This window comes from Microtus pennsylvanicus, chromosome 7, assembly GCF_037038515.1.
Source record: "Microtus pennsylvanicus isolate mMicPen1 chromosome 7, mMicPen1.hap1, whole genome shotgun sequence".
Lineage (NCBI taxonomy): Eukaryota > Metazoa > Chordata > Mammalia > Rodentia > Cricetidae > Microtus > Microtus pennsylvanicus.
Genome location: NC_134585.1, coordinates 115,602,637 through 115,615,531, shown reverse-complemented (window position 1 = coordinate 115,615,531; position 12,895 = coordinate 115,602,637). Strand labels below are relative to the sequence as shown.

The 12,895-nt window shown below is 40.6% G+C and overlaps 1 long non-coding RNA gene across 2 annotated transcripts in view; it reads left to right on the top strand.

Moving 5' to 3' along the window:
- Positions 1 to 12,895, top strand: part of LOC142853900 (uncharacterized) — a 59,202-nt gene that overhangs the window by 8,041 nt on the left and 38,266 nt on the right. Inside the window, exon 3 of one of the 2 annotated variants that reach the window (XR_012911284.1) lies at positions 1,835 to 1,968. This is a non-coding gene — a long non-coding RNA (uncharacterized LOC142853900). Of the gene's footprint in view, positions 1 to 1,834; positions 2,063 to 12,895 lie in introns of those variants that run through there. The other variant, XR_012911283.1, reaches the window with a different exon arrangement.

Here is a 12,895-nt window from a genome sequence, read left to right as displayed (position 1 = left end):
AGCCAGCAGGCAGAAAGCTTCTTGGATAGTAGTAGCTTAATTTTTCTATATCCTATGACCAAAGGTTCAGCAATAGATCTCAGCATAAGTTTTGATGGGCAACCAGGAGTGACAGCATAATTTGGCAATCTGTGTTTTCTGAGAGGAACAGCATTATCCTGAGTAGAGCAACAAACTTGTATATACACAAATTAGCAGGTTTCCATATGGCTTTTTCAAGTATCTTAGTATTAATTATACCTTCCCAAGCTCTTCTGTTCTATCCTCCTAATTGCCTTCTCACTTTAATTCTTCCTCGTCATTATATCCTTTCCCTTTCATATTACCTGCCTTCTACGACCCATATTCTACATACTATCTTTCTTCCTCCCTCTTAGTGGCCCAAAGTGTTTCTCCAAGTTAAACATACAAGTCTAAAGATTTAGTTCTGAACCCTACATATGCAGCATTTGTCTCTCTGGGTCTGGGTTAGCTCACTCAAAATAATTTTTCCAGTTTTCTTGACATCATTAACTAAGCTAGTTGTAAAATATTTACCTTGTATTAACAGATACTTAGAAATTGGTTTTTTTGTCTCTTTTTTTCTAGGCATAAAACTGAATATTTATTACTTAGAGGAGAGAGAGAGAGAGAGAGAGAGAGAGAGAAGAGAAATGGAGAAAAAGAGAGAGAGACAGAGAGAGAGAGACACATGTGCACACACGTCAAGAGGGGACAGTGAGAGAGATTCAAGATGGCGAAGGCCGGGGTTGGGGGGGGGTCACTGGGAGTGGGCGTGGCTTGTCCCTTAAAGGGACCAGAGACCAAAAGAATAACAACAACTGATGTCAAGATTTGAGGAGTACAGCCAGTTTCAAGGATTAAGGGCCCCAGAAGGTGCTAGGAGTGGAACTTGCAGGAAATTAGTAAAATGCACACATCGGAAAAGTTCACTTTTGGATTGTTTTGTCTAAGTTTAGTTAGACATCTTAAAATCTTAGAGGCCTGCAACTTAACATTGTCTGAAAGACTCTGACATGACATTTATCCCCGTGGACACCATGCTGTTAAAAGCAAGAAATGGGGTGAGGGAAGGGGTAGAGGGAGGGAGGTCAGCATTGGACCACTTGCCAAGAATTGTGCTCATTCAAATTATGTGTAAAAATATGCTTTAAAATCACTTCCTTGTAACGAGTTCACAAACAAGGCACTATGCAGCAGCGTTAACACCCAAACACCTCTCATCCCAAACTCAACATGCCAGGGACCTGCTCTGAGGTTCTGAAGCCATAGCGTTTCATGCAGGGTTTTCCACCTTCACTGCTAGCTGCATATCTATAAACAAATCTGCCATAGAAAGTGAAAAAAAAACAATGAAGTTAAAACTCGTAAAATTAGCTGTATAGCCTCTTGCATGACTCATGTGTGCTTAATGTGAATTTTGTCCTTACCAGGCATTTCTGCCCTTCCTGGTTCTCCCTTCTAAATGTTTCTCTTCTTCTACATGTACACATATACTTGTTTGCATGTATATATTACATGATATGATGCTATAACATTTAGGAAGCAATGGATTTCAATGAAGCATAGATTATATAAATTTGACTGGGAAGTTCAAACATTAGAAGATTATACTCCCTTTTGTTGTATCAACAAATATCTCCAAAATTCAGTGGTAGAAAGAGAAAGTTTCTGAGATCTCATAAATTTATCCACAGAACATCCAAAGATGTAAAAAAGAAGATTCAATTAGTAGCAAATTACAGGATAAAAGAAATTAGCTTTTAAAATTGCTTTAATTAATACATTGATTTTGTGTTAAACCTTTAACCAAAATTCTGTATCAATCCTCTAGGTGGCGCCACATCTGCTTGTAAACTCTAATCCGGAGCTGTGGTTGCTTCTCCTTGTGGTCTACATGCTGAACCCAAAACTATGCTCAGTTGAAATAATTTCACCCCGTGTATCCGCAGCCAGTATGCATTCAGTGTAAGTAAACTGTGCCTTCTTTCCTCCAAATGTCATAATACAGGTTCCTGGTTTTTAGATGAGGGAGGTCAGGAGGGTATTTTCTCCATCTGAAATTGAGCCTTGCTGCTGGAGGCAGAGCCTACTGATCCCACGAACATCATTTTCCCCTTTCTTTCTGGTTGACAGCTATCATGGCTCAATAAACTTTATTCCAGAGGTCTCTTGTCTCAAAATCTTGCGATTTAGCAATGGCATATAAACTATATTTATTTCTCCTCAAGTACCATGACAACAGTTGGTCATCTGTGACAACTCTCTCTAGGTTCGGCTGGGTTCCACCAGTATTGACATCAGGGTAAAAACTCTTCCCAGACTATAGCAGCTGCCTCTGCTCAGTGTTCCTGTTTCCATCTTTTTTTCTTGACCCCATATACCAACAAATACTAGTAAAAAAAAGTGCAGTTCTGTAAAGCAGGGAGTACTTGGACCACTTTGTCCCCTCTCCAGCCCCACTTATTTACACACATTTTCACATATAAGAGAAGCAATGAGTAAACAAAGTCAAGGAAAAGGGAGAACTCTAAATGTTAAGCAATGAGGAAGTTATGGTGTGTCAAGCATGTCTACTGTCCAGAGGCTGGGGATAGACCATCAAAAACCACCGAGTGTCTACCTGTGGGTCTGAAAACCTTGTGAAGGAAAAGCAATCTGAAGTACAGTAAAGGGAGTAGAAATCAAAAAACAGGTGACTGGATACACACACAAAATGATGAGGTGACAGGAAAAAATTTCTTTGCTGAGGATAATTTACACTTAGTGATATGGAAGAAATGCCAAAGTGAAAGATTTCGAACAAAAAGGTTTGTATACAAATACATCCATAAGGGGAGTGTAATGTTCCTCCGTCAAGAGTTTATTTGAGGTGATATTAGAAGATATTATTTAGACTATTCAATTGATCTTTCTCCCTGACTAGACCTCTTCATTACATAGGTGTTTATCCTGAGTCTTGCTCTCTTATGGATTCAAGATGGCTCGGAGGGCTCTAAGTAGCATATCTTTTTCTTTCTTTTTTTTATTGAAAAATAAAAAAAAAATTCTGCCTCCTCCCAGCCTACCATTTCCCTCCCCTTTCTCCCACACCACTCCCCCTCCCCCCTCCTTTCCCAATCCCTCTCCAGTCCAAAGAGCAGTCAGGGTTCCCTGCACTGTGGAAAGTCCAAGGTCCTCCCCCCTCCATCTAGGTCTAGGAAGGTGAGCATCCAAACTGGCTAGGCTCCCAAAAAGCCAGAACATGAAGTAGGATCAAACCCCAGTGCCATTGTCCTTTGGCTTCTCATCAGTCCTCATTGTTCAGAGAGTCCGGTTTTATCCCATGCTTTTTCACTTCCAGTCCAGCTGGCCTTGGTGAGCTCCCAATAGATCAGTCCCTCTGTCTCAGTGTGTGGGTGCACCTCTCACGATCCCGACTTCCTTGCTCATGTTCTTTCTCCGTCTGCTCCTCATTGGGACCTTGGGAGCTCATTCCAGTGCTCCAATATGGGTCTCTGTCTCTATCTCCATCCACCTCCCGATGAAGGTTCTATGGTGATATGCAAGATATTCATCAGTGTGGTTATAGGATAGGGCCATTTCAGGTTCCTTATACTCAGATGCCCAAGCACTAACTGGGGACATCCCCCTGGGCACCTGGGAGCCCCTCTAGGTTCAGGTCTCTTGCCCACCCTAAGATGGATCCCTTATATAAGATATATGCTTCCCTGCTCCCATATCCATCCTTCCTTTATCCCAACCATCCCAATTCCCCAAGTTCCCCCCATCCTCCCCTTCTCACATTTCTTTCCCCATCTCCCCTTACCCCTATCCCACCCCACCCCCAAGATCCCAATTTTTGCTCGGCAATCTTGTCTACTTCCCATATCCAGGAGGATAACTATATGGTTTTCTTTGGGTTCACCTTCTTATTTAGCTTTTCTAGGATCACAAATTATAGACTCAATGTCTTTATTAATGGTTAGAAACCAATTATAAGTCAGTACATCCCATGTTTATCTTTTTGGGTCTGGGACACCTCACTCAGGATAGTGTTTTCTATTTCCATCCATTTGCATGCAAAATTCGAGAAGTCATTGTTTTTTACCACTGAGTAGTACTCTAATGTGTATATATTCCACACTTTCTTCAACCATTCTTCCATTGAAGGACATCTAGGTTGTTTCCAGGTTCTGGCTATTACAAATAATGCTGCTATGGACATAGTTGAACAAATGTTTTGTCATATGATAGGGCATCTCTTGGGTATATTCCCAAGAGTGGTATTGCTGGGTCCTGGGGCAGGTTGATCCCGAATTTCCTGAGAAACTGAAACACTGATTTCCATAGTGGTTGGACAAGTTTGCATTCCCACCAGCAATGGATGAGTGTGCCCCTTACTCCACAACGTCTCCAGCAAAGGCTATCATTGGTGTTTTTTATTTTAGCCATTCTGACAGGTGTAAGATGATATCTCAAAGTTGTTTTGATTTGCATTTCCTTGATCGCTAAGGAGGTTGAGCCTGACCTTAAGTGTCTTTTGGCCATTTGAACTTCTTCTGTTGAGAATTTTCTGTTCAGTTCAGTGCCCCATTTTTTAATTGGGTTAATTAGCATTTTAAAGTCTAGTTTCTTGAGTTCTTTATATAATTTGGAGATCAGACCTTTGTCTATTGCCGGGTTGGTGAAGATCTTCTCGCAGTCAGTGGGTTGCCTTTTTGTCTTAGTGACAGTGTCCTTTGCTTTACAGAAGCTTCTCAGTTTCAATAGGTCCCATTTATTCAATGTTGCCCTTAATGCCTGTGTTGCTGGGGTTATACATAGGAAGTGATCTCCTGTGCCCATATGTTGTAGGGTACTTCCCACTTTATCTTCTATTAGGTTCAGTGTGTTCAGACTGATATTGAGGTCTTTGATCCATTTGGACTTGAGTTTTGTGCTTGGTGAAAGATATGGGTCTATTTTCATTCTTCTACAGGTTGACATCCAATTGTGCCAGCACCATTTGTTGAAGACGCTTTCTTTCTTCCATTGTATACTTTCAGCTCCTTTATCGAAAATCAGGTGTTCATAGGTTTGTGGGTTAAAATCTGGGTCTTCTATATGATTCCATTGGTCAACTTCTTTGTTATTATGCCAATACCATGCTGTTTTCATTACTGTATCTCTGTAATAGAGTTTGAAATCAGGGATGTTAATGCCTCCAGACATTCCTTTATTGTATAAGATTGTTTTGGCTATCCTGGGTTTTTCTTTTTCCATATAAAGTTGATTATTGTCCTCTCAAGATCTGTGAAGAATTTTGATGGGACCTTGATGGGGATTGCATTGAATCTATAAATTGCCTTTGGTAGAATTGCCATTTTTACTATGTTGATCCTCCCAATCCAAGAGCAAGAAAGATCCTTCCCTTTTATGGTATCCTCTTCAATTTCTTTCTTCAAAGACTTAAAGTTCTTGTCAAACAGATCTTTCACTACCTCGGTTAGAGTTACCTCAAGATATTTTATGCTGTTTGTGGCTATCATGAAAGGTGATGCTTCTCTGATTTTCCTCGCTGCTTCCATATCCTTTGTGTATAGAAGGGCAACTGATTTTTTGGAGTTGATTTTGTATCCTGCCACATTACTAAAGGTGTTTATCAGCTTTAAGATTTCTTTGGTGGAGTTTTTGGGGTCGCTTATCATCTGCAAATAACGAAAGTTTAACTTCTTCCTTTCCAATTTGAATCCCCTTGATCCCCTAATGTTGTCTTATTGCTATTGCTAGAACTTCAAGTACTATATTGAAGAGGTATGGAGAGAGTGGATAGCCTTGTCGTGTTCCTGATTTTAGTGGGATGGCTTTGAGTTTCACTCCATTTAATTTGATGTTAGTTGTCGGCTTGCTGTATATAGCTTTTATAATATTTAGGTATGTCCCTTGTATCCCTAATCTCTCCAAGACCTTTATCATAAAGGGATGTTGAATTTTGTAAAATGCTTTTTCAGCATCTAATGAAATGATCATATAGTTTATTTCTTTCAGTTTATTTATATGATGGATTAGATTGATAGATTTTCATATGTTGAACCAGCCCTGCATCTCTGGGATGAAGGCTACTTGATCAAAATGGATAATTTTTCTAATGTGTTCTTGGATTCGGTTTGCCAGTATTTTATTGAGGATTTTTGCGTCGATATTCATGAGTGAGATTGGCCTGTAATTCTCTTTCTTGGTTGAATCTTTGTGTGGTTTTGGTATCAGAGTAACTGTAGTTTCATGAAAGGAATTTGGCAATGACTCTTCTGTTTCTATATTGTGAAATACATTACGGGGTATAGGTATTAGGTTTTTTTGGAAGTTCTGTTAGAATTTCGCATTGAAACCATCTGGTCCTGGGCTTTTTTTGGTAGGGAGTTTTTTTGATAACAGCTTCTAATTCTTCGCGAATAACAGGTCTATTTAGATTATTTACCTGGTCCTGGTTTAACTTTGGTATATGGTATTTATCTAAAAAAGTGTCCATTTCTTTTACATTTTCCAGTTTTGTGGCATACAGGCTTTTGTAGTAATATCTAATGATTCTCTGAATTTCCTCTGTGTCTGTGGTTATGTCCCCCTTTTCATTTCTGATCTTATTAATTTGCATATTCTCTCTCTGCCATTTGATTAGTTTGGATAGGGGTTTATCAATCTTGTTTATTTTATCCAGGAACCAACTTTTTGTTTCATTGATTCTTTGGATTGTTTTCTGTGATTATATTTTGTTGATTTCAGCCCTCAGTTTGATTATTTCCAGTCTTCTACTCCTCCTAGGTGAGCCTGCTTCTTTTTTTTCTAGAGCTTTCAATTGGGCTGTTAAGTCTCCAACGTGTGCTTTCTCTGTTTTCTTTAAGTGGGCACTTAGTGCTATGAACTTTCCTCTTAGGACTGATTTCATAGTGTCCCATAAGTTTGAGTATGTTGTTTCTTTATTTTCATTAAATTCAAGGAAGACTTTAATTTCTTCCTTGATCCAAGTGTGGTTCAGCAGTTGACTGTTCAGTTTCCATGAGTTTGTCGGCTTTCTGGGGGTAGCATTGTTGTTGAATTCTAACTTTAATCCATGGTGATCTGATAAGACACAGGTGGTTACTAATATTTTTTTTGTAACTCTGGAAGTTTGCTTTGTTACCGAGTATGTGGTCAATTTTCGAGAAGGTTCCATGAGCTGCAGAGAAGAAGGTATATTCTTTCCTATTTGGGTGGAATGTTCTATATATGTCTGTTAAGTCCAATTGATCCATTACCTCTATTAATTCTTTTATTTCTCTGTTAGGTTTCTGTCTGATTGTCCTGTCCATTGCTGAGAGAGGAGTGTTGAAATCTACTACTATTAGTGTGTGCAGTTTGATTACTGGCTTGAGTTTTAGCAAGGTTTCTTTTACATAAGTGGGTGCTTTTATATTAGGGGCATAGATATTCAGGATTGAGACTTCATCCTGATGAATTGTTCCTGATATGAGTATAAAATGTCCCTCTCCATCTCTTCTGATTGATTTAAGTTTGAAGTCAACATTGTTAGAAATTAGTATGGCCACACCTGCTTGTTTCTTAGGTCCATTTGCTTGATAAGCCTTTTCCCAGCCCTTTACTCTGAGTAGGTGCCTGTCTTTGTGGTTGAGGTGTGTTTCTTGTAAAGAGCAGAATGTTGGATCCTGTTTTCGTATCCAATCTCTTAGCCTGTGCCTTTTTATAGGTGAGTTGCGCCATTGACGTTAAGTGATATTGATGACCAGTGGTTGTTAACTCTGGTCACTTTTTTGGTAGTAGAGATTGTGTGTTTCCCTTCTTCGGGTTGTGTTGGTGAAGGGTCTCTAGATGTCTGAGTTATTGTGGTCATTGTTGGACTCCTTGGTTAATGATTTTCCTTCTATTACTTTCTGTAAGGCTGGATTTGTGGCTACATATTGTTTAAACTTGTTTTTTTTTTCCTGGAAAATTTGTTTTCTCCATTTATAGTGAATGAAAGCTTGGCTGGGTATAGTAGTATGGGTTTGCATCCATGGTCTCTTATTTTTTGGAGAGCCTCTATCCAGGACCTTCTGGCTTTTATGGTTTCCACAGAGAAGTCAGGTGTAAGTCTGATAGATTTGCCTTTATAAGTAACTTGGCCTTTTTCCTTTGCAGCTCTTGATACTCTTTCTTTATTCTGTATGCTTTGTGTTTTGATTATTATATGGCGAGGGGATGTTTTTTCTTTTGATCCATTCTATTAGGTGTTCTGTATGCTTCTTGAACCTTCATAGGTACATCTTTCTTTAGGTTGGGAAAGTTTTCTTCTATAATTTTATTAAATATATTTTCTTGACCTTTGAGCTGCACTTCTTCTCCTTCTTCTACTTCCATTATTCTTAGGTCTTTTTATTGTGTCCCAGATTTCCTGAATGTTTTGTGATGAGAGTTTGTTGGATTTGCTGTTTTCTTTGATCAGTTTGTTTATTTTCTCTATGGTATCTTCAGAATCTGAGACTCTTTCTTGTATCTCTTGTATTCAGTTGATTATGCTTGTTTCTGTAGTCTCTATTCATTTACCTAGATTTTCCATGTCCAGCCGGCCCTCTGTTTATGTTTTCTTCCTTTCCTCCATTTCAGTTTTTAAGTCTTGAACTATTTCCATTATCTGCTTGATTGTTTTTCCTTGGTTTCCTAGGGTATCATTCACTGATTTACTCAATTCTTCAAACTTTCTGTTATACTTCTCATCCATTTCTATAAGGGCGTTTTTTTACATGGTGTTTAAGGGCCTCTATCACTTTCATAAAGTCAATTTTTTCTACTTCTTCTTGATTAAGATGTTCATGTCCTCCTGTTGTGAGGTCGCTGGGTTCTGGTGGTTTCATGTTGTTTTTCAGAATGTTGGGTGAATTCTTGCATTGGCACCTGCCCATCTCTTCCTCTGAATGGTCCCCTATCGATCTTCTTTTACAGGATCAGGTCTTCTTGCCCACTGATGTACCTTCCCAGTGATATCACTCCCCAGTGATGGCTCTCCTGGTGCCTAGATCGGATCTCCGTGCTGCTTGGGTAGCTCATACATAAAGGGCTTACCTTGCTTGCTGCAGGCAGGCTATTAAGACAAAGGAACTACTGCCCTCCTGGTTGCCCTCCCGCTTCAGATTCGGTCCCAGCACCTGAACAGGCTGAGCTGGGAGATGTTATGTGGCCAAAGAGGGGAGGGACGCAGAAGGGGGGAGGATTCTGGATGCAAACTGGGTGGGATAGGAAGAAAGAGGAGGTATAGGGCAGTATAGCCTCTGCAGAAAGACCGGGAAGTGTAGGAGGGATGAGGAACGTCTGAGTTCCCTGTCCCAGGCTGCTGCTGTGGGTCAGAAACTCACTCACCCCAATGATGGCTCTCCTGGTGCCTAGATCTGATCTCCGTGCTGCTTGGGTAGCTCATACATAAAGGGCCTACCTTGCTTGCTCAGGCAGGCTATTGAGACAAAGGAACTACTGCCCTCCTGGTTGCCCTCCCTCTTCGGATTCCGTCCCAGCACCTGAACAGGCTGAGCTGGGAGATGTTATGTGGCCAAAGCTTAGAAATTGTTTTTGATTAAGCATTTCTTCCGATTTGGATTCATGAGGCACTGAAAGGCAACATTCTATCTCAGAACTGCTTTTATCTCTTTGACTTTAGGGTTACCTTAGTTATTGTCCCAGTACATTAAAACAAGGGAAATTAAAACTGCTGGAATAATGACTCAGCAGTTAAGAGCACTTATTGCTCTGATGTAGGACCCAGGTTAGACTCCCAGAATACACATGGCGGCTCACAAATGGGGGAGACACGGAGGTCCTTGTGCTCACAAATGAGCACTAGGGTAACTATGAATGTCAAACACACAAGCTTGCCTCTTCAAAGGAAAAGATATATGATCTGTTTTCTACCTGAAGGTTGGGAAAAGATATGGTTAATAACCTGGTGACCTTTGCACTCTCTTTGTGGCTGAGACCACACCAAATCCTCCCCCAGACCCTTATCAAGAGCTTCTCAATCTACAGAACTCACCTTTATGGAAGATGTCACATGTAGTCAATCTATAGAACCCATCTTTATGGTGGATGTCATATGCACTTCACAAAGAGTTTTGGTGCAGTCATGTCTCAAGCTTTATTGTACACACGGGTTGGGTTATTTATTATCAGGACGTTTTCCACCAAATTATGCTGTGCTTGAATATGCCAAAGGAGATACTATAAATAACTCTATAGAAATACAGTATACAATTACAGATGACTTAGCAACAGACTGCAACACTTCAAAGAAATGAGCAAATCCATTTAGGTCTGCTCACTGCTTTTGTTTTGTAAGTCTGTGTGCTTTGGCATCATGTGATTATCAGTTTACAACTTTACATTAATTGTTACATAGTGACCTTTTTCTTTCTTCTTAGCATTTTTATATTAACATCTGTAGTTGGAGGGCACCTGTTCATTTCCTGGCCACCCAGACTCCTTAAGTAACCACACAGAAACTACATTAATTAAATCACTGCTTGGCCAATCACTATAGCATATTCCTAGCAAACTCTTACATATTAAATTAACCCATTTCTATTATTTTATATTTTTGCCATGAGGCTCGTGGCCTACCTGCAAGGTTCCAGTGTGTCTGTCTCTGGTGGAGGCTCCAGGGCTTCTCCTGACTCCTTTCTCCCAGCATTCAGTTTAGTTTCCCTGCCTAGCTCTGTTCTTTTGTGATTGAATTTACTTTTTAAGCTTTCTCAGGATTTACATGGATTTAACTGGTACATTTTGGAGCACCAATTTGATCAAACATCTGTGTTCCTTATGCCATTACAGGGTTCTCATCCAATTCTGTAGCTGAAATCTTCCTTCCTTCCTCCCTCCCTCCTTCCCACCCACCCTCCCTCCCTCCCTCCCTCTCTTCCTTTCTGTCTTTCTTTCTTGGTTTTTCGAGACAGAGTTTTTCTGTGGCTTTGGAGCCTGTCCTGGAACTAGCTCTTGTAGACCACACTGGACTTAAACTCACAAAGATCCACCTGCCTCTGCCTCCTAAGTGCTAGGATTAAAGGCATGCGACACCACCACCCAGCTTCAGACTTGTTTTCATTGCTGCCTCAGCACTTCTCACATGAGCCTTTGTAGGCTCCAATGCATCTAACTGTGTAATGTGAGGTTTCTCTCCTGCCCCAGTTCCTGAATAATCAGTCAGAGACTTACCATTATTTATAAATGCTTGACTGATGGCTTAGGCTTATTATTAGCTGGCTCTTACATTTGAATTAATCCATATTTTTTTATCTATGCTTTGTCACCTGGTTTGTGGCTTGTTGCCTCATTTTCTACCTGTCTTGCTTCCTTGGTGGATGATTGGCATCTCCCAGGCTCTGCCCTTCTCTTGTATCTCTGCTTGGATTTTCCAACTGGCTCTATCCTGCCTTACCACGGGCCAAAACAGCTTTATTTATCAACTGATGAGAGCAACACATATTCACAGCATACAAAAAGGCCATCCCACAGCATACCTGGATTATTTTTTATTTTACAATGGTGAAATCCCACCCATCTACAAGGGTTTTTAAGTCTTTGTCCCGACAGGGTATTGCCCTCAGACATGATCTTTCTCAAGCATTATACACCTTCCTGTCTACAGCCAAGACCAGATCTCATGTTTTGTCTCCAAACTATACCATGAATTAGGAGCAGAGATGCAACTGGAGGCCAGAGCTAAGTGATCAGCCCACAGACGGGCTTTCTTAGTTTATATACTTCACATTGCCCCCCAACTGACTTTTTAAAAAGGATCTTCAGTTAACTGAAAACACGTAGTAGGTTAAAATGTGATAAAATGTATTCTTGTGTCAAAGCAACACAAAAGAACAGATACGTCACTATCTTGCCAAGAAAGATGGTTCCACACCCACCCTCTTCCTTGAGCTTCCCAAAGCTCACACTCCAGTATTTGGAGATCAAAATCAAACCTTTGATATTCTACCACACTCCTGGAGATGATCTCTTAAACAGACCATCTACTGGACACTCTGCTGGGTCCCCAGAAGCCATCCTTATTTAGTGCCCGACTCTGACCAGCACCCATGACATCCACTATCTCTCAACAAACCCTGCTTAAGTGGAGTCCAGTGTCTTTACTCACTTTGGGGTTCTACACTCGCCCCATTCCTCTTCTGCACCATCTCTTGGGCTGTCCACCCCGCAAGGATCCACCTGATTCACCTTTCCAAGTCCTACCTATTTCCCGAAGCTTTCCCAGACACCTTCTACTCAGTTCCGTTCCTTCAGTCATATGCACACCACACTTAAACCTGTGGGGGAGCTCTGCCCTGTGTTTCTCTTATTCCATGACCACAGACTGCATAATCCAGGAGAAAAAGGAAGGGAGCTCACAGGCTGGGACAGCTGCCATTTTCCTGTATCTTTGCTGCCCCTTCTTGTGTTTTACTTGTGTTTCAAAGGCTTATGTTCAGGAGTATTTACCTCTACCTAAAGTAGCTGACAACTGTTGGTTAACTATTAGTTAATAGTTGTGTTCGCATTTAGGTTACTACTCATTTCCTGACTGGCTTCCTCTCCTCGGAGAATATGGGAAGGGTTAAGGGGAGAAATGGAAGTAAAGACAAAGGCATAATGTCAGAGGAGTTCCTGTGGATGGGGTGATGGAGACATGCAAGATGACAGGAGTGAATCAAATCTGGAGTTGGGATAATATCTTTGAGATTCTAAGTTGAGAAGGAACGCATGTTTGATTGAATCTGTTCTGTTCCTTTTAACCTTCCAGGAACTAGGTTTGTCTTTAGTGTGTAAGTTTGAAGGTAGAATATGGCGTAATTAATGATTAAAATAGCTGTCACAAATATATCCAGGTGTGTTCTACAAGCTTCCAGGACCTTGACATTGGAGGCAGTGG